General features: G+C 37.8%; 1 pseudogene; it reads left to right on the forward strand.

Moving 5' to 3' along the window:
- The first annotated feature begins 18,026 nt into the window (after positions 1-18,026).
- Positions 18,027-18,125, forward strand: LOC132275620 (small nucleolar RNA R71; annotated as a pseudogene).
- Positions 18,126-22,462: the final 4,337 nt, after the last annotated feature.

Consider the following 22,462-nt stretch of genomic DNA (forward strand, 5'->3'; position numbering starts at 1 on the left):
AAAAGCACAGGCAGAGGCAGCAGCAGCACATCACGCAATGTATGACGCACCAGTCGATCCAGCTGTCGAGCACTTAGACATCAACTTAAAGCGCCCTGCAGACGATGCAGAGCAGGACTCTCCAGCCAGGTCACCCATTCATGAGCAGGAGCAGACTCAGGAGCTTTCTTCTGATTCATCTATGCCTGAGACTCCAGATATGACCCCCCGCTTTAGAATACGTCTGCAGATGCTTGAGGATGCTGTTGTTACCATCCGAGCTGACCTCATAGCCCACAAAGCTGAGTTTGCTGCCTTCCGCATGGATGTTGCAACCATGTTCAGAGATTTATCCAGAGACATCCACGGAGCCAGACCTGCCCGTCTTACCTCATCTTCCTGAGCTCCCAGTCTTTTCTATCTTATGATCCCTCTCTCCTTTTGATACTTTACTATTATCACTGTATTATTTTTACAGCCGGTCTGTCAGCTTTAATATTTTTGTTGTACATGCACTTTATCTGTTTTATATATATCTATTTTTACTATGGATGTCATATGATTATATTCTCATATCTGTATGTTTGACTCTATCAGGTGCATCACAGTGACTTCAGTGAGAGAGTGCTACCCAATTTCCAGAACCACCCTTATACTTCTCTCATTTCTTTATTTGTTTATCCCATTTACACTTACATGTCCACTGTGCACTGATTATCTCATTTTGTTATCTGATAAGTTTATCCAAGTGCCAATTTTCAGGACCACAGTTCATCCTAAGTTCGATCGATCCAAGTTCAAGGTTCGATCGATCGAACAATGATCGATCTCAGCATTTCAAGATAGATCCAAGCCTTGACCCAAAAGCATAAAGTTCCAAAAGTTCGATCGATCCAACACCATCCTTTGATCGATCGAACACTTTTGTCCTTATTCAAATGATTGATCCTATCCACAGCTATACCACCCACTAACCACTTTTGTCCTTTTTCCATAAATATCTACCATAAATATCTCAGATTTGTCTTTTTCCAAAAAGCTCAGCTAGTTTGATCGATCCAGCCTACGTTCGATCGATCTTACTTACTTTCGATCGATTCAAGTTCAAGGTTCGATCGATCGAACTTCCTCCAGTGCGAAAAAGTTAAAATTCCATCTCATTGAAAGTTGTCCTTTATCCAATCATTAGGGAATATTGTGTGCACAACCCCAGCTCATTTTGGGTGTCATTTTGACCTACCTATATAAGGATAAGGATTGCTTTTACAAAGGGAAGCCAACGTTATTTTCATATCATCTCTTGGAGAGGAAGTTTAGAGGAAGAGGAGGCTAAAGACACCATTGGAGTTCTTCATCAACAAGGAGCAGATTTCAACCGTGGAATTAGCCCTTAAGGGTTGGAGCATCATCACCATGAGTGGCTAGACATCCTCTTGGGGCTAGAGTTAGCCTCAAGCATGCTTTCTATATCTTAATCTTGTGTATTATTGAGGGATTAGTGTTGTAATTGATGTTTTGACACTTTGATATATATAGATCTTATTTATTCAATGATTTATGTGGTTTAATGCTTCCAATTGGTTATTTCATTCTATCCATATGTCTATGTATGCTAGAATAGATGTTCATGTGCTTTTCTCTAGATTTTATGTTATTGATGCATGTCTATGTGTATTGATGCTATAGATTTGGAGATTGTCAAAACATAGTGCTTAAAGGAATGCTTTTGTGATTCTCTTGATGGTTCATGCTTATCTCTTGATGGATTGTGCCTCTCCCCTAGTTTATTTTCATACTAGTAGTGTAGATGTAGTGTAGTTGTAGTTAGTATTAAATGGGAGGACAATCTATGCTTGTTGTTTGATGATCCAAGCTTTTGAATGCAATTAGCATATGTCTCTATCATTGTGTTGTATTTGGATTGTGAGTTTAATGAAAGGATTAATGACTTATTTTGATTTATTGTGCCTTTTACATGTTGTTTAGACAATATATGCTTCTTTGCTTAGATATATTGTGCCTTTCACATGATGTTTAGACAATACATGCTTAACTAGTCATCATTGCTTGTTGAATCAACCAAACACACACACACCAATATTACAACACATTATTTGCCCTCATTAATCATTTGTCAATGATATAGAAATGCATTGCTTGGTGGTGATCTCTAAACCCCAAGATCTCTCTCTCTTACTTACTCTTAATTGCATTCTTTTGCTATCATTTAGCTTAATCTAGTTGCTCTTTAATCAATCAACCAATCAATTGTTTGATCACTCGACCTACTAGCCCTAATAACAATTCCACGACATTGCTCGATCCTCACAGTCCCTTGGGACGATCCCTACTCACTCTTACTACTTTAGTAGCAGTGTTGGTAGTGGTTTTTATAAATTTAAACTTGACCCAAAAGGCTTTTCTTGAACCGCACATTCACTACATCAATTTGGTGTGTAGGAACGGCCATCGCTCCGTCATCTATATATATAAAAGTGCCAAAACATATATTACAACACTAATCCCTCAATAATACACAAAATCAAGATGTAGAAAGCATGCTTGGGGCTAACTCTCGCCCCAAGAGGATGTCTAGCCACTCATGGTAGTGCTTCTCCAACCCTCAAGGGCTAACTCCATGGTAGAGATTTGCTCCTTGGTTGATGAAGAGTCTCCAATGGTGTCTCTAGCCTCCTCATCCTCTAAGCTTCCTCTCCAAGAGTTCTACAAGGTATGATATGATGTGATGTGATATAATGTGATATAGTGTAAAAAGTAATCCTTATCCTTATATAGGTAGGTCAAATGACACCTAAAATAAGCTGGGGTCGTATAGCAAAGATTCCCCAATGATTGGATAAAGGACAACTTTTTATGAGCTAAAAATTTAACTTTTTCGCACTAGAGGAAGTTCGAACCTTAGACTTGGATCGATCGAACATGGCTGAGATCTATCGAACTTAGGCTGGATCGATCCTCAATGGAGGCGCTTTTTGGATAAAAACAAATCTGAGATATTTTGAAGATATTTTTGGGAAAAGGACAAAAGTGGTTGGTAGGGTGGTACAACTAGATAAGATCAATCATTTGGATAAGGATAAGGTAGTTCGATCGATCGAAGAATGATATTGGATCGATCGAACTTTTGAGATCTCTGAAAATGTCATCATGGCTCTGATCCATCTTGAAGTGCTGAGATCGATAATGTTGGATCGATCGAACTTTGATCTAAGATCGATCGAACTTGTTGATTTCCACATTTTTCTTCCTTTTGCTTCCACTTGGCTCCTTTCTTTGATTCATCCCAGAATTGCTTCATTTCTGCTCTTATTTGGTTGAGTTAGCTTATTTTCGGGATAAGTACCTGAAAATGGAAATAGTACGAAATCAATCTAAAACGGTAAAGTAAGATAGATAAAGGTACTAGAATGCCTAAGCTTAAGGGATTTAAATACGCACTTTTCAGCGCTCATCACACCCCCAAACTTAAATATTGCTAGTCCCTAGCAATGAACTAGAAAGTAAAGAAATGAAATGAATAACTAAATAACTATGAACTAGAAAATAATAAATGGATAACGCCACTTTCGTAGGGAACACGGTCGCACTTAGCATATGCAATAAGCCTTTTAAACCCCTAGGTTACCCCTAATGGACGAGTGAAGTCTCGTGAGGGTTTCCAGAAATGATTCCTACAAACATTAAGCTCATTTTCAAAAAAGAGGCACCAATATTGCAAACAAGTATTGGGAGAAAACTACCTCAAGTATGCAATGTTTCATACATTTCTAAGTAATCTCCCAAAATCTCAACATCAAGCAAGCAAGTATGGTCCTCCACACATCAAGAAAATGATCATGCAAATCAAAACAACTTTAGAATCCTTTTTGAGTGGACTGCAATCAAATATGTTGCTATCTTAGCCAACTAAATAAATGATCACATCCTTACCCTCAAACTAGCACACAAATCTAGTACCGATCATCAAGACAAAAAGTGGACATTTTTATTAAAGCTTTATTGTTCTAGGTGTGCTTATTCTTTTCACTCGATTTTTTTTATTATTATTATTATTATTATTTTTATAGGATCAAAGATGGAAGCATTGTGCAATGTGCTGATCTATTAAGCTTTCTAGCGATTCATGAGGTCGAGCGTTAGGTCAATGACTCCCAAACCAGACGGTTTTAGGGCATTAGGTGTTCAAACACCCCTACGGACTTACAAGCTCAAATGAACTAGGCTACAAATCAAGATAACCTTCAACTAATCATTTCCCACTTCTCACCTTTTGGAAGAAGTCCTCACTTTTTATTACTTTTGCAACTTCTTCTTCTTTTTCTTTTTCTTTTTCTTTTTCTTTTTCTTTTTTTCTTTTTTTTTTTTTTTTTGTTTTTTTGGTAATCAATTATTAACCTAGAGTTTGGGCCCTCCACCTTTCGGCGTGAGAAGTTCAGTGCTTGATGAGGTTAGAATCCCGGCTACTTAGTGAAAAGGGGTTGTTATCCACCTTTATCAAGAATGAAAGCTTTCAATGCACTACTAGTCCAACTGGGATATAACCAATTCAATAATCAACAAAGCATGTACCCCACAAATGAATGCTAGTGTGCGCCGGTGCTAGTGTAGAATTCTAAAGTGAATCTCAAAACAGTCACAAAATCAAGATGATGTGGACCACAAGTGTGAGCAAGATATCAATCTTTCAAAAAATTTACTCCTAAATGGCATTCACAAGGCATACAAGGAGTATTGGACTCTCAAGTCAAGCAATTTTTAAATTTTAAGCAATACAGTCCTCAAAAGATCAAAATCATCGCTAATATGGACCAATCATAAAAAATCTCTCAAATACACAAGTCATGCTCAAAATTTTGAATTTAAAAGCAAACACTATAACATACACCATTACCCCCAAACTTAAATGGCACAATGTCCTCAATGTGCAAAGAGAATAAAAGGAAAGAGTATACCGATGCAATTAAGGCAAAGAATGGCTGGGACTGAAGTATCCAAAGTGGGTAGCATGGCCCCCCCAAACTTAGGATTAACTGTGGTCCTAAAATTTGGCACTCGGATAAACTTATCAGATAACAAAAGGGATAATCAGTGCACAGTGGACATACAAGTGTAAATGAAATAAAACAGTGAGAGAGGTATAAGGGTGGTCCTGAAAATCGGGTAGCACTCTCTTTCTGAAGTCACTGTGATGTACTTGATGGAGTCAAACATACAGAGATAAGAATATAATAGATGACATCCATAACAAAAACATATATAAAGAAAATAAATTATAGAGTACATCAAAAGAGCAAAGCCGACATATCCAGCTGCAAATAATATACAGTGACAAAAATGAAGTATAGATCATAGAGGTGTAATATGAAAAGATAGAAGAACTGGGAATCTCAAGTGGATGAGGCAGGACGGGCAGGGCGAGCTCCACGGATATCCCTAGATAAGTCTCGGAGTACAGTTATGACATCCGTGCGGAATGTAGCAAAATCAGCTCTGTGGGCTACAGCATCGGCTCGAATAGCAGCAGTATCAGCTCTGATAACAACCACTGCATCCTCAAAAGCCTGAAGACACTCTCCAAAGCCGAGGGTCTGACTAGGAGCCTTAGGTACGGATGAATCAGAAGAAAGATCCTGAGTCTGTTCCTCCTCGTGTACTAGCGACCCAGCTGGAGAGTGCTGCTCTGCGTCATCTGCAGGTCGCTCTAAATCGATGTCTATATGCTTGGCAGCTGGACCTACTGGTACATCGTCCGCTGCGAGGTCTGCTGCTGCTGCCTCTGCCTCCTCAACCTCGAGCTCCTCTGCAGCCACTACTGCATGGTCCTGCAGTCTGGTGATAATAACATTGTAGCTCTTATTCCAGTCCTTCTTCAAGAAGTGACAGGAACATCTCTCAGGGTGCTCCTGAGGATGAAAAGGATAGCGCTGATCGATCAGTATTCGAGTAATGAGGTGGCCAAATGGGAGAGACTTAGCCCTTCCGGGCTTCTCCTTGCTGATATACTCATCAAAGAGCTTCCTCGTCATGCTCCAGATGAGCGCGGGGATAGATACCCAGTGGCCTGTATAAAATGTGTAGAGGGCTGTCAGATAGTCTCCTCGCCGCTGAATCTTATGCCCGACTATATATATGTTCCGAAAGAGAACGGAATCAAAGAACCATAGGTCATCTAGAAGAAAAGTACGGGTGGCGAAAGTCTCACCATCGGCATGGTAACCTGTCAAGAAAACTGCCATGTCGGCATAAGAAGGCCTGTATAGCCTCGGATATAGCTTCTGTAACTCCGGAGGGCATCAGCGTGGATAATGGCATGATCTGGCTAGCGTGCCCACAGTAATAGTAATTTGATGGCCATCTATGGTAGTGACCAGCTCTACAGTGGTACGCGGGGACGGTCAGAGGTTCTGGAAGAACATCCGGACTAGCCGCGGGTAGACTGGCTCAGTAACTGGGGCAAGAATAGCTACAAGGCCCCTCTGGATAATATCATGATAAGTTGATTGGGTTAGCACCGATCTGGAGAAGAAATCTGTGTCGAACACTGACTCATGGTCCACTGTCATATGCACATATCTGGGCGCGGGCCTGTCACGCTCTCGAGCTGGCTGGTGTGGTGGAGATGGTAATGGTGAATGCTCAGCCTTAGCATGTGATGGAGATGGTGATGGTGTAAATGCAGGCTGAGCTTCAGAAGTAGATGGAATATGATCATCCTCAGCCTCATTAGCAGGTGACTGAGGTGGAGTAGGCTGTAATGGCTCCTCCTGTATATGAGAGGGCTCTGCTAGCTCCTCTATCCTAGGTCTGATATGTCTCTGAGGCCCGTTTTGCCTCTTAGCAACAGTCTTGCGCTTAGTCATGGCCTGAAAAATAATGTAAAACTTGCAAGGGGAGTCAGTGCCAGAATAAAGAATTGAAAGCACAAAATAGAAATATGCATGTCAAATTAAGATAGACAAAACATATGATGACATGAATCTATGCAAGTGATAGGATATGAAGCATGCTAAATAATGTAAGTATGAAATGCATCCAATGTGGAATATCACAGGCATTGGGCATATATGAGATAGCATGAACATAATACATGATGAATGAAGTGTGTGTATGAGATATGTGAAGTTCGATCGATCATAAAAAATGTGAGATCGATCTCAAGACTTCGATCGATCTGAGAAATTGAAAAACTGAGTTCGATCGATCTCGCAAGATTAATCTGAGATAGAAGTTCGATCGATCGAACTGTGCAAAGATGAAAACTGAAAGGTCACAGATCTGTGACTTTGGAAGCACGGGGGCCACACGAACAGTGTCGTGGGCCCATTAACACAACAATTCCTTAACCCTAGTCATTTTACAAAGCCTATGCTCCCACAAATTGAATCAAAACTCAAAATATATATACATATATACAAATCTATATACATATATACGTAACATGCTTCAAGTTTCTTCAATGGAGGAAATCGTCAACAATACATCCTAGATCTAGCATGTAGGCAACATGTATTGAACAAGTTGAAGCTTGAAATCATAAGATGTGGCTCGGATCTTACCTCAAGGCCCAAGAGAAGATGAGAGGAAGATGGAGATGAAAATCCGAGAGGAGAGAGAGAGAATCAACGTTTGGATTTCGCCGGAGATTCGCCAGAGAAGATGATGAAGATGGGTGTACAGTGGTGACGGGAATGAGGGACAAGGGTTTGGAGGGTTGGATCGATCTAATGAATCGATCTTGAGACCCTCAAGGTCTATTTTTAAAAACTTTTCCCGATCAGTTCGATTGATCGAACTAAGATTTCAGATCGATCGAACTTTGATGGTCTTTTTTCAAAGTATTTTTGAAATTTTTAAAATTTTTGAAAAATTAAAAACTAAAATTAAAAATTAAAAATTAAAATTGAAAAATAGAAAATATTTTTGGATTTTTGAAAAATAAGAGTAGAAATAAAATAAAATAAAAATATTTTTGGATTTTTTTTTTAAAATAAATAAAAAGTCAAATGAAGTTAAACAAAAGTCAAAATAGAGAATTAAAGAACTGAGATCGATCTGAACAAAATGTTCGATCGATCAGACAAAGAGCAAAAATATACAGGTTTTTGGTTCAAAAATTTGGTTAAGTGTTGGAACACGAGATCAATCCAATGATGAAGTTGGATCGATCGAAGAATTTCAGATCGATCTTGAAATGTTTTCGATCGTTGAGACAGAGAGCTGAAATATGCAGGTTGATGCAGGCTTAAAATTTTCTAAGTGTTGGATCTCAAGATCGATCGAACTTTGAAGTTGGATCGATCTAGGGTCTTCTGATCGATTTGAGAATAAGTTCGAATGATGGGACAGAGAGGTGATTTGGATGCAGGTCAAAATTTTTTCTAAGTGTTGGATGCAGGTGGAAGTTCGATAGATCAAACTCTCGTTTGAGATCGATCGAACTTATGCAGAATGCTCAATCACAACATAAAAGTGCATGCAATCCTAACCACAGTTCCTAGCAATGCATATTAACCAAAAACAAGTATCTAGACTTCGCAAGAAATGAAATTTAAGATAGAAATGAGGGAGAAATAGGGTTTTGACACCCTACGAAATGTTTTGCTAGTCTTTAACATCTCTAGCAAGACGTTGGGCTCTTTTAGCCCGGATCAAAGATCTTGTTATGCATCCCCTCCTTGTTGGGGTGATAGATGCTTTGAACTCCACCCAACAAACAGTTCTTTGAAAAACTTGTTGGATTAAGCTCAAAAGAAACTTTTGATCCATTGTCAATGCAATCACAACCTTTGGGCTTCCATGCCCTTTCAAGGCAAGAATTTGAAACAACACTTTGAGAATGCAAGGTTGAAGATGATCCCTTTGAAGTTTTGGTCTTACACAAAAGCTCACTTCCTTGACATTGAAGATCATGACATTTATCTACAACATTAACCTCTCCTTCATATTTGTCAAATGAATTGGGTGTGGGATTGAAGATATTCAACTTCACCTTCATGTGGCCAAATGAGATCTTCATTATCCCCGTCCTACAATTGATGTTGGCATTAGCGGTTGCCAAAAAAGGATGGCCAAGGATAACGGGAATTTGGCTTTTAAGATTGGGGACCGGTTCCGTGTCAATAACAACGAAATCAATGGGGAAGAAGAATTTGTCAATCTTTATCAATACATCCTCAATTATACACCTAGGCTTCTTAATAGTTCGGTCGGCAAGTTTTAAAACTACCGACGTCGGTTTCAATTCACCTAGGCCCAATTTGACATAAACCGAGTATGGAAGAAGGTTAACACTTGCTCCTAAGTCAAGAAGTGCCCGATTAATGATATGATCACCAATAATGCAAGAAGTAGTAGGTGAACCGGGGTTCTTAAACTTTGGTAAAGTGTTATGTTACAAAATTGCTTACTTGCTCAGTCAAAACCACTTTTTTTGGTGCTCGGCTCTTGTTCTTCTGCTTTTGGATGCACAAGTCTTTCAAGAATTTGGCATAAGCCATAATTTGCTTGATTGTATCCAAAAGTGGAAGATTGACTTTCACTTGCCTAAACATTTTCATGATTTCATTGGTTTTTGCCTTTTGCTTGTCTTTTGAAATGGATCCTTTTAAGGCATTCGGAAATGGAGCTTTTGGCTCAAACACTTTTTCAGCATTTTCTTTTGAAAAGTCCTCAATATAAGAATTTTTCAAATCACTTTGTTTCAAATCATTTTTCAACAAAACATTTTCAAATTCATTTTTCAGCAAATCTTTCTTCAAATCATTTTCAAAATCATTCTTTAAATCACATTTTGAAGCTTTGTCATTCATAAGATCATGTATATGCAGTGAAAGAGGAATATGATGTGAAACAGGACGGGTGACAACTTGAGGTTGCATCTGGTGGTGCGGGTCGTCGTGCTACCACAAGCTTAGAGAGTGTGCATTAAGGCGTGGGCTAAGTTTTACATTTATAGAAGCCAGTACTACCTTTCACTATAAATATATGTGACGACCCTGGTTTTTTAGGACAGCGTGTCCTGTGATGAACCATAAGGATGATCCGATAACGGATCCGAATGCGAAAGCAAAAACAGAAAACAAGACTCTAAGAAGTCAAAGTGACCGTCCATGAGGTCGTGGAACTCAACAAGAACTGATGCGGAAGTAAAAGATCGAAAATATGACAAATAAGCCCCCAGGGGCAAAATAGTCATTTCTGAAAACTATAGATTCGGGTGTCACCGAGCACACTGCTGGAAGGATAATGAAAAACTAATCAAGATGGACTCAAGAATCGCATGATACGGAGTCCGAACGAAGGAGAAACGGCATGACGAAGAAAAACAAGTACTTAAAGAAAAAAGGGTAAACTGGTAATTGTCCAGGAAGAACCGGGTGCAACCGAGTACACCATTAGAAAGATAGCGAAAAATTAGTCAAGTTCAAAAGAAAATTCACTTGAATCGGAGTCCGGACAAAGGAGAAAAGCCCAAAAGAAGAATTGACGTCGCGGCGGCCCGACGAGGGGCCATGGTGCACACGGCGCCCATGCGCGAGCCCACCGGCGTGCATGCCGGTGCCCAAGGACATGGCTGGTGGCAGCCCTTGGCTGCTGCTACATTTTTTTTGATCTGCCCAGAACTAACGCTTGAAACGGAGGTCAAGACGAGTTTTTCTGGAAAAGCACGAAGAAGAAACCCCCCCTAAAATCGAGTTTTCTACCCGACATCATAGACGGAATCGAAAAAAACTCACTATGAAATCCCCAAAATACCCCTAGATCAGAACTGAACAAGAGGGTCATAAAGCTACTAAATGAGAACTAGAAGCTGAAACTTCACGAGGGATTTCCGGTACCAAGACGACCTTTTCTAGAAAAACATGAAAAAGAAACCCTCCCTAAAATCACGTTTTCTAAGCGACTATATCGAAAGAAGAAAATAAAACTGAGGTGAAAGGTCCATAATGCCCCTAGATTAGAATATGCAAAAAAAATGCGAAATGAATTCACAAAAGGTTCAAAACACAAACGATGAGGTTTTGCCCGGAAACGACTATGCACGCAAACGTAACTTACCTATTTAGACGCGCTACAATGGTCCATGGCTTAAAAATATAGCCGATGCAAAATCCGACCCCTCAATGGGCAAAAAGGCAAAAATGGACTTGGAATGGAAAACATGGAATCCAAAAATGCAAAACGGGATCAAATGACCGTTTGGCCCTTGGACACACTTCATACAAGATTTATAAGACCCTATAAAAGAATGAAAATGGAATTCCCACACCCGATGCAACCGTGGTGAAGGAATGACTTGCGATTTTTCAAGATTTTCACAATATTTCATGAAGTTAAAAAGTTGCATAAAATACAATATACATGTCATTGGCCTCTGACCTCATCTCATACATATCAAATACATTGAAAGGAGTGTACTTAAGTACACATTACATACATGGAATCAAATATACATATTTTGACATATAAGTCTACAAAATGACATATCATGCTAACATTTGCATGAAATGGAAACTTGAAAGCTACTCAATATCCAAGGAATGCTAGGCTTCATGAGCCAAGTCTTCGTACCTGAAATATGCCCCAGTATCGTAGGGGTGAGTAACATAAAGCTACTCGTAGGAGATGAGCATGCATCGACCTAGCATTTTACAAATTTATCACCTAAAGGTGAAACATGTTAAAGGGGCTCATGCCACCTAACGTCTATGTCCAAGTGAGACTCGGGGAGCATCCTAAGCTACCTTAGAGTCTAACCAACAAGAGTCATAATATACATACGTGTATGAAACGAATCATGGTTGGGATAATCTAAAGAACACGACAAGAAGAGTGCTTGAGCATATATTAACATGAATTGCATTTTCAATACAATTGAACTAGGTCTAGAGTAATCCATACAACATAACAAAAGCATAGTTGAATACAAGTTAACAAGAATCACATTATCCATGCAATTCAACAACAAAAGAGCATGTTATACAATGCAACAAGATTTAAGTTTTCAAAGCCATCAACTTAGAATCTAAAGCACAAAATAACAGTAGTGGTTCATGCCACCTAACGTCTATGTTATAAAAGAATCAATAGGATCAATCCTAAACTTTATTAGAACGTCAAAACACGATTTTCAATATCGATGCAATTTAACCAACATTGGAACTTCCAATACAACGCATAAAGCATAATTTCGCAAAGTTAACATCCTATAACTTAAAATGGAACGACAAATAAGAAATAACAAGTTACAACATCATCTAGTTATCAACTTGAAAATGAAATGCGAAATCAAACAAAGTGGATACTCGGACGTCACGCCGGATCAGACCGACAACATAGTTACTTTAGGGTTACTAGCCCATGGGTAACCTCCCTATGTGCGCACTAGACAATATATAGAGGGACTATCCCCCGTACTAGAACCACGTCCTAGCCATAGTCAAACAACGACATCCCCAAGTTTCCAAAATCAACAAGTTGTGCAACAACGCATATATCAATAGGAATATGCAAGATAATCAACTATCTACTAAGCACAACCAAATTTGGAAACCTATACAATACATACTCTAAATCCACAACTAATATGATATGATGAATGTCGAATCTTTAGTGTGCGATTCGTTACACGCTATGCATGAAAGATGTTAAACACGAAGTGTGCAAATCATTACACAAGGCAACAATATATTCAATAAGGAAAACATATTCTCATGAATACAAACATAACAACTATGTTATCCAATGCTCAAAACATAACCAAATGAATATACAACAAGTCCAAGTCCATGATTTTGATATAGAAACGACTTTCAAACACAATTAAATCAATGGCTCAATTCGATAGAATTTAATTAAATAAAAATAATTAAATCCCCTAGATTCTAATTCAATTCCAAATAACCTCAAATTAATACATATTAAAGAACATGGCATGGTCATCACCTATATCCATTCTAAAACTCAATTAGGTTATTGGAACAACAAAGTAGAACTCTAATTAAATCATGCTAATTTAATTACCAAGGTTCTAAAGCAACTTCAAATGGTCCACAATTAATATATACTAGTAAACAAGTCATGGCCAATACAAATATCAAGTTAAAATCTTAATTAAGCTAATGGGACCACAAAATAGATTTTAATTAATTCTTTTAATTAAAATCTCTAGATTTTCAAACTTAACCAAATGCTCTCAATTTAACATATCTTAGAGAATATGCCAAGGACTAATGTAATATCATATTACAAGTTTATTTCATTCAATTTAAGACCATGTGACTTAACCTTTCACTAAAGTTAAATATAAATTAAAAGTTGCAATTCTCATGCAATTAATCCCAATTTAATATATGTGAACAACCACACCAAAGCTTAATTTTCTAGCATGCCACAATTCAATTCCAAGTTGTATATCACCATGAGGATTAAATCTTAAACAAGGAATTTAATTAAATGAAAGGTTTGAAAACCTAACCGAATATTCTAAATCAAACATATGTGAAGTTATATGGCATGTAAGTCAAGAATATCAAGTCAGAATTTAAATGGAGTGAATAGTACACTCGGAGCAAATTAATTAATCAAATTAATTAATAATTACTAATTTTCAAAACACCTCCAATTACTTTCAAATTCAACTATGTTGGAGAGCATGTAAATGCCTAATTTAATATGCTAACACATATTGATTTTAAGCTAGTTAAGGTCATGTGAATTAATCTTTCACCTAAGATAAATATTAAATAAAATCTTTAATACTTATTCAAATGTTCCAATTTTAATACACGACAATGAGCATTTCAAGGGGTAATATAAAATCAAGCTACATGTTTAAACCAAGTCATGAGCAACCGGGAAAATTAGATCCCGTACAAGAAAAATAAATAATAAAATCTCTAGATTTTATATTTAATCATGCAAACAAGTAGTATAAGCATCACAAGCATGCTATATAACAAGAATTTAAACCTAAAACATCCCCTACCTCAATTTGAGATGAAAATCTCAAATGCCATCAAAATGGAACGGCTCCGAATCCGACGAAACTACTAGGTTTTATCGGGGACAACGCCGTGAACATAACCCCCATGAAAGCCCCATCAAAATCATAACTTGACCTCAAAACCAAACTCAAGAAATGGTCAAAACTGAATTCTAATAAGGGGGAAAGGTAGAGCACGGCGAGGGGAACAACAAACGTTAAGGCCGAAGACTTTCCATCAAGGAAAAGTGAACCAAAAGAGGAGAGAGAAGATGGTAGCACCCCATGGGCTGCCATGGGACCTCCAGGTCGTGCATGAAGAGGGGAGAAGATGAAAAATGAAATATCTCACCCCCCTTTTATAGAAATCTCAAAAAGTGCCCCGAAAGGGCCCCGCCGGGTCCGGAAAAGTAAAATTTGAGCAGACGCGCTCAAATGGCAAAACTTTGTGAACGAAAAAGATTCAAAATAATAAAATATGAACAACGGAAGAAACAGCGTCAAAAATCGAGTCCCGAGCAGAAAGTTATGCCCAAAACAAGTTTGGGAAAAACCGGGGCCAGAAACCCCGAAACTAGAAAACATCGACCAGGAGGAAATTCTATAAATTTACAAGTCAACAAAAAGTGAAAATGAATCCTATACGAGGATCCAGGCTCCAAACAAGACATTTTGCAATAACTTTCGTTAATTGAACAATGACCCCTATAAAAAGGGTTAACTGCGAAACTGCCCCAGAATGAAAATATCTTCCAAAAGATATTTTCTTAGATGCCCCTAAAATAAAATATCTTCAAAAGATATTTATGAAAAACACCACAAGAAATGAAATTAATTCCAAAGATTTATGCATCCATGCCCCTATGGGTACCGGGAGCAACTAGAGCACTTTCTTACAAAAGTAAAGATACGTATTTCGTGGAAATGACTCACTATAAGGATACGTGAAGTCAAAAACCAACTCCAAGCTTGAAAAGTGAGGTTGTGCCAAAAACTGACAAACGGAGATAAGACAAAATAGGGTTAAGGACGAAATAGCGCATAGTGTCGAAAAACGAAAAATGTGAAAATGACTCGGTCCTCAAAGGAACTGTCAATCCATGGAAAAGAGTCTCCAGAACCAATTCCGAGCACTTGAGATGACACTAAGCGACACGAAACAGAGCTCAGAAAAGAAAATTAAACGAAAAAAAATTCATTCGTAAAATTTCAAGAAAAAGGAAAGGGAGGCAAATGACCGGGTCGTTACAATATAGCTAGGGCGAGTAGGGATCGTCCCAAGGGATTGTAAGGGTCGAACAAGGTTGTGAAATTGCTATTAGGGCTAGTAGGTCGAGTGATTAAACAATTGGTTGGTTGGTTGATTAGACTAGAGAGCAACTAAATTAAACTAAGTGATAACAAAAGAATGTAACTAAGAGCAAATAAGAGAGAGAAGAGTCTTGGGGTTTAGAGATCACCACCAAGTAATGCATTTCTATACCATTGACAAGTGACTAATGAGGGCAAATGGTGTGTTACAATATTGGTGTGTGTGTGTGTGTGTGTGTTTGGTTGATTCAACAAGCAAGGATGACTAGTTAAGCATGTATTATCTAAATATCATATGAAAGGCACAATATATCTAAGCAATGAAACATATATTGTCTAAACAACATATGAAAGGCACAATAGATCAAAACAAGTCATTAATCCTTTCATTAAGCTCATAATCCAAATACAACACAAGGTTAGAGACATATGCTACTTGCAATCAAAAGCATGGATCATCAAACAATAAGCATGGATTGTCCTCCCATTTAACACTACACTACAACTACACTACATCTACACTACTAGCATGAAAATAAACTAAGGGAGAGGCACAATCCATCAAGGAATAAGTATGAACCATCAAGAAAATCACAAGAGAATTCCATTAAGCACTATGTTTTGACAATCTCTAAATCTATAGCATCAATACACATAGACATGCATCAATAACACAAAATCTAGATACAAGCACAAGAACATCTATTCTAACATACATAGACATATGGATAGAATGAAATGATCAATTGAAAGCATTTAACCACATAAATCATTGAACAATCAAGATCTATATATATCAAAGTGTCAAAACATTAATTACAACACTAATCCCTCAATAATACACAAGATTAAGATATATAAAGTATGCTTGGGGCTAACTCTAGCCCTAAGAGAATGTCTAGCCACTCATGGTGATGTTGCTCCAACCCTCAAGGGCTAACTCCATGGAAGAAATCTGCTCCTTGTTGATAAAGAACTCCAATGGTGTCTCTAGCCTCCTCCTCCTCTAAGCTTGCTCTCCAAGAGATGATATGATATGATGTTGGCTTCCCCTTGTAAAAAACAATCCTTATCCTTATATAGGTAGGTCAAATGACACCCAAAATGAGCTGGGGTTGTGCACACAATATTCCCCAATGATTGGATAAAGGATAATTTTCAATGAGTTGAAAATTTAACTTTTTTGCAATAGAGGAAGTTCGATCGATCGAACCTTGGACTTGGATCAATCGAACATGGCTGAGATCCATCAAACTTAAGCTGGATCGATCTTCATTGATGGCGCTTTTTGGATAAACACAAATATGAGATATTTTGAAGATATTTTTGGGAAAAAGGACAAAAGTGGTTAGTAGGGTGGTAGAACTAGATAAGATCAATCATTTGGATAAGGACAAAGCAGTTCGATTGATAGAAGAATGATGTTGGATTGATCAAACTTTTGAGATATCTAAAAATGTCATCATGGCTCTGATCTATCTTGAAGTGCTGAGATCGATCATGTTGGATCGATCGAAATTTGATCTGAGATCGATCGAAGATGTTGATTTCCACCTTTTTCTTCCTTTTGCTTCCACTTGGCTCCTTTCTTTGATTCATCCCAAAATTGCTTCAATTAAGCTCTTATTTGGCTGAGTTAGCTTATTTTTGTGATAAGTGCCTGAAAATAGAAATAATATGAAATCAATCTAAAACGGTAAAGTAAGATAGATAAAGGTACTAGAATGCCTAAGCTTAAGGGGTTTAAATACGCACTTTTTAGCGCTCATCAACACCGGTTCACTCTCTTCATTGGACAATTCAACTTGATTGTCCACAATCCTACCACTCCGCAAGGTAGTAACCGCATTAACATGTTCAATGGTGTGGCCTTCTGATGAGGAATGGGTTTCCACAACACATTGTTGCTTAGGTAGGGCATTCATAGGCATCTTTCCTTTCTCTCTTGCATTAAGAGTGCTTGCTATTTGCCCTACTTGGATTTCTAGCTTCGCAATAGATTGAGAGTGGGAATGAAGCAACTGTGTGTTAGCCCCTAAAGTGCCCAAAGCATTCAAAACTTTTTCTTCAAAGGCGGGATTTCTAATATTTCCTTGGGAATAAGATTGGTTGGGAAAATGAATGTTAGCAAATTGATTCCCTTGTGATTGATAAGGTCTATAACCTTGGGATCCTTGGTTTTGAAGTGGAGGTGGAATGTAATTCCCTTGAAAACTGCCTTGGGAAGGGTTTGAGCCCTCTCCTTGATTTTTCCAAGAAAAATTCGGATGATTTCTCCAACTTGGATTATAATGAGTACCATAAGGATTGTTCCCTTGGTTCACAAAAGCATCCGTGAGGATAATGAGAAGTAGAATGAAGAACACTAGAACAAGTCATACATGTTTCATTTGATGCACGATGAGAATGGTTAGGGAAGGAAGATACTTGGTTCGCCGAGTTTTGGTTAATTAAAAATTGATCAAACCTTTGAGATAAAGACTTCATTTCAGCGGCTATTTCATTTGAATGGTCGACTTGATGTAAGCCAACACTCTTCCTACCTTGTGAATTTCTACCATTCTTGGATGATAATGTTCTATGCAAAGAATTTTCACTCATGCTCTCATAAAGACACCACATGTCATCCTCATGCCTATTAATGTATGAGCCACCCATGGAAGCATCAACCATGCCTTTGTAATTGTCCGATAAGCTCTCTAAGAAATATTAAACTAATTGCCATTTGGGCATGTCATGATGTGGACACTTCCTAAGCAATTCATTAAAGCGTTTCCATGCCTCATGAAACGTTTCTCCATCCCCATGTGAAAATTCCGGAATTGAGGTTCTCATGGCATTGGTCTTAGAAACCGGATAGTACTTCTTCAAAAACTCTTGTTGCATTTCTGCCCAAGAAGTGATTGAAAAAGGCCTAAGATTGTTAAACTAATACTTTGCCTTGTCTTTTAAGGTGAATGGAAAAAGTTTGAGTCTTAAGACCTCTTCCGGCATGTCCGTATATTTTACGGTGGAACATACTTCAAGAAACTCATCCAAATGCCTGTAAGGTTCTTCACTTGGAAGTCCATGATAGTTAGGAAGCATTTGAATGGTTTGTAGCTTAATTTCATAGTGATGTGCTCTAAATGGTGGCAATTGAATGTATGTGGGTACATTGTATTCATTAGGCACATAGTGATCTCTTAAAGTAAGTGGAGGATTAGTAATTTGAGGTGCAACATGGGCACCTTGATTTTGATTTCCTTGAATGATGGGAGGTTGTGAAGCATACATTGGCCTTGGCATTCCAAATGGAACTTGGCCTTGTTGTTGTTGTGGTTGGTGAATGAATGGCCTAGGCATGTCTGATGGTGCTTGAATGTTCTCATGATGCACATTTGGATAAAGGATACCTTGTTGGTCTATATGACCAAGGTCCTCTACATGCTCTTCATTATAGCCTTCCATTGATGTAATGGATTGGGTAGAACTAGAACTTCCTTTTCCCCTAGGATTTCTAACTATAGATTCAAGATGCAAATCAAGGGGGACAAGAGTTAGTCTTAGTGATCTACGACCATGCATGCACAATGTAAAAACACACAAACATAATGAATGAACAAACACTTCGACTTCACAACAATTCAACGAATCTTCCTCCACAAACACTTAACCTATACTCCTATGCTTTGATAACAATGCAAAGAATAATTAAAAATGTCTCCACGTGGGCTCACAATTTATCTAAAGGATTGAGTAAAGAAAGTCTCTGATCGGTTGATCAACTAAACATCAACCTTCGCAATAGCACGAATCATTGTAAAATAGGGCTATTGGTCGGGTAAGTCGAACCACTGGGACTGCGCTAGTCTATGGCAATCTAAGTGTCTAGAATTGTTCTTAGAATGATAATGGGTTTATAGAGGGTTTTAGTTGTTTGTCACTTAAACTTAGAACTTAGAATGCATAAAATAGTAGTGCTAGTAAATGAGAGTTAGAGATAATAAAAGGGGAAACTAGAGAAGTGAATCCACCTACGCCCTAAATACATGCTAAATCAAGACTAAATTGGGGATAAACACTATATAAGCAATGATCAAGAATTATGTAGCAACACATAGTTGCTTCATAACCAATAAAAAGTTCATGAGATTAAAACAAGAATGGTCTATCAAAAGACAACACATTTGGACTACCTAGACTAGGGTGTAGTATCAAATACATTAACTTAAGCAAAAGACCATCAAGCATTCAATCAAATGATGAAGCACATGAAAGTAAGAATCAAGCATAGTCCATCAAAGGAGGTACCTAAGCAATGGAATATCAAGTTTCAAAATTAACATGCCTTGAAAACCATTTATAGTTAATATCTTCATTGTCACTATGAAAATAAAAGCAATAAGACTAATGTAAGAATCATCAAGACAAGCTAAATAACTCACATCAATCATTTAAACATGAATGTTCATTACAAGAAGTAATAAGCTCTTAAACTATGAAAAGACCAAAGTTTATACATTATAATCCCCAAAATAGAACCTAATCTAGAACATGAACAAAAGGGGAGGCTTCATCACCTCCCTAGATGAGGTTTAGTTACCCATGAGTGAGCTAGGAGAAGGAAGAAGCTTGCCCTTTTCCTCCATTTTCGAGCTCCCTTCCTTTTGCTCCAAGAACCCTCTTCTTCTTGCTCTCTTCTCTCTCTTCTATCTTGCTAAAGATCAAAGATTCCTAATGTGTGGCCCTTGGGTAGCTTTTTATGCTCCAACACCACCCTCTCTCTCCTCCAAGGAACACCTCCAACCACTTCATAAAGAAGGAAGATGGCATTGAGGAAACCAATGTGCAAGTGGCTGAAATTGAGCCATTTCCGAGTGCAATCTGCATGATTTTCGAGCACTCGCAAAGTGATCTCGAGCACTCTAACTTAGTGCAATGTGCAACATGCTCCTCTTGCTCAGTGCTGACCTATTTTGGTAAAACTGCTATAACTTTGTGCCCTAAACTCCGAATGATGATCTGTCTAAAGATTTGGAGAGCTGATTCAGTGCTTTAAAAACTTCATGTTTTGATGAAGACCCAATTCTCAAGTCTGGTTGGTCGAAAATGGGGAGAAAGATAGTACTTCAGTGCTGCCAGGCGGTTCTGCGCACCACTGTTACGAAGATCATAACTCTCTGCTCCGAACTCCAAATGATGAACCACTTGAAGATTTGGAAAGCTGATTCAGAGATATAAATCTTTCATGTTATGATGGAAGTCTAGTTCTTGAGTTTGCTAGGTCGAAAATGGCGACAAAAATCAGGATCACTGCTGCCAGAAATTCAGAAATGGCATCCTTTTTGTTCAAAATTCCACAAGGCATCATTTTTGCTTCCTTTTTGCACTTTAACCTGAAAATGCATAAAAACATGCAAATGGAGTTAATCTGCATAAAATAATTAATAACTGGACTTTGTTAATGTAATTTAGGGCGCTTGAATATACAATATTCGGCGCTTATCACACCCCCAAACTTACATTTTGCTAGTCCCTTAGCAAAACTACAATGAAAAACATAATGAAAAGACAACCATGGGCATGCTACTACAAAAATATCATCCATGGTAAAATGAGATAGATACATAGCTCAAATACAACTTGAAACAGACAAAAACTGGAGATGGGGTCATTGGGAAAACTACCTTGCATATATGAAGCATTGATACAAAAAATGGGAAAAACCCATTTCAACATGCATGCATCAACATCATAGTCTATATAAATAATTCAATTGTCATCTCTTAAATGGAAATAACTCAAACTTTAGTGAAAGTGAATTGGATTCTCAATATGCGGCTTTTACTTTCTTTTCCAATTCCAAGGTACAAGTTTTCAAATCAATGAATTCCCTTTTACATGAAGTCCCTAAGGCATGATTTTATTTTCAAGACAACTTTTGTTGCTTGTTAACAATTTATTTCAACACATAAGCGAAATATAGAATGGTTGTGCAATGCTAAAGTCCCTTAAGCTTTCTAACCAACCTATGTAGCAAGCGTTAGGCCAACAACTCCCAAACCAGACGGCTTTAGGGTGTTAAGTGTAGAGACACTCCAAAGGACTTAATAGCTCAAGTTGGAAAGGCTACGAACTTCAGCTAACCATGTTTATTACAATTTTTTTTGAATGACCGTGCAATGTTTAAGTCCTTTAAGCTTTCTAACCAACCCTTGTAGCAAGCGTTAGGCCAACAACTCCCAAACCAGACGGCTTTAGGGTGTTAAGTGTAGAGACACTCCAAAGGGCTTAATAGCTCGAGTTGGAAAGGCTACGAACGTCAACTGGTCATTTTTCATTTTTTATTATTATTATTATTATTATTATTATTATTATTATTATTATTATTTTAGCTAAATCATGCCAAAGATATTCATCTATCAGGTCCATCAAATCAGATTAACTAGGCCAAGGTCAAGGTTGATCAGCTGCATGCCTCACAGTTAAGTTTCCAATGTGCATCTGTGCATTGTGAAGCTTATAAGAGTGTAAATCCAGCAAGAATCTAATTGAAACATTTATACAGACTAGTTTGAATCTACATGATCATTTCAACTCAAATTTTTCTTTATTTTCAAAAAATTTCAATTGCTTCTATACACAAGGTATTAAACATATGTTTCATCTCCGACAAGTGTCAAGTTATACTATCATTGCTTAGCAAAAATTATGAAACCAAAAATATGCCAAGAATGCTTTGATGCACCCCCAAACTTAAACTACACAGTGTCCTCAATGTGGGACATGGATGCAAGTTAGAGACAAAAATGACAAAGAGTGTAAAGGGAATAACAATACCCAGGGGGAGGAAACGGCATTTTGAGACAAAAACCCCCAAACTTGAATTGGACTGCGCAACCTGGAGAGCAACATGAAGAACAAAAAGAAACAACCACACACAGCATTAATAGCACAAGCATAAATACAGAAAAAGAATGTAGCGAAAGTTAACAGAACAAAAAGAATTTGCATTACAAAAAGAGTTTACATGATGACAAAAAGAGTTGTACAGGGATCATGTCGACTAGAGCAACCTATACATAGCAAATTCTTACAGTTTAAAAGGAAAACAAAAGATACAAGAGAAATAGTTACAGATGAAACAAAAAGAGAAGGTCCACACTCGCAACAAGCTACTGTCCA

The sequence above is a fragment of the Cornus florida genome, unplaced genomic scaffold, assembly GCF_030987335.1.
Source record: "Cornus florida cultivar Cherokee Brave unplaced genomic scaffold, ASM3098733v1 CherokeeBrave_3.0.0_Hap2_Chr09, whole genome shotgun sequence".
NCBI lineage: Eukaryota > Viridiplantae > Streptophyta > Magnoliopsida > Cornales > Cornaceae > Cornus > Cornus florida.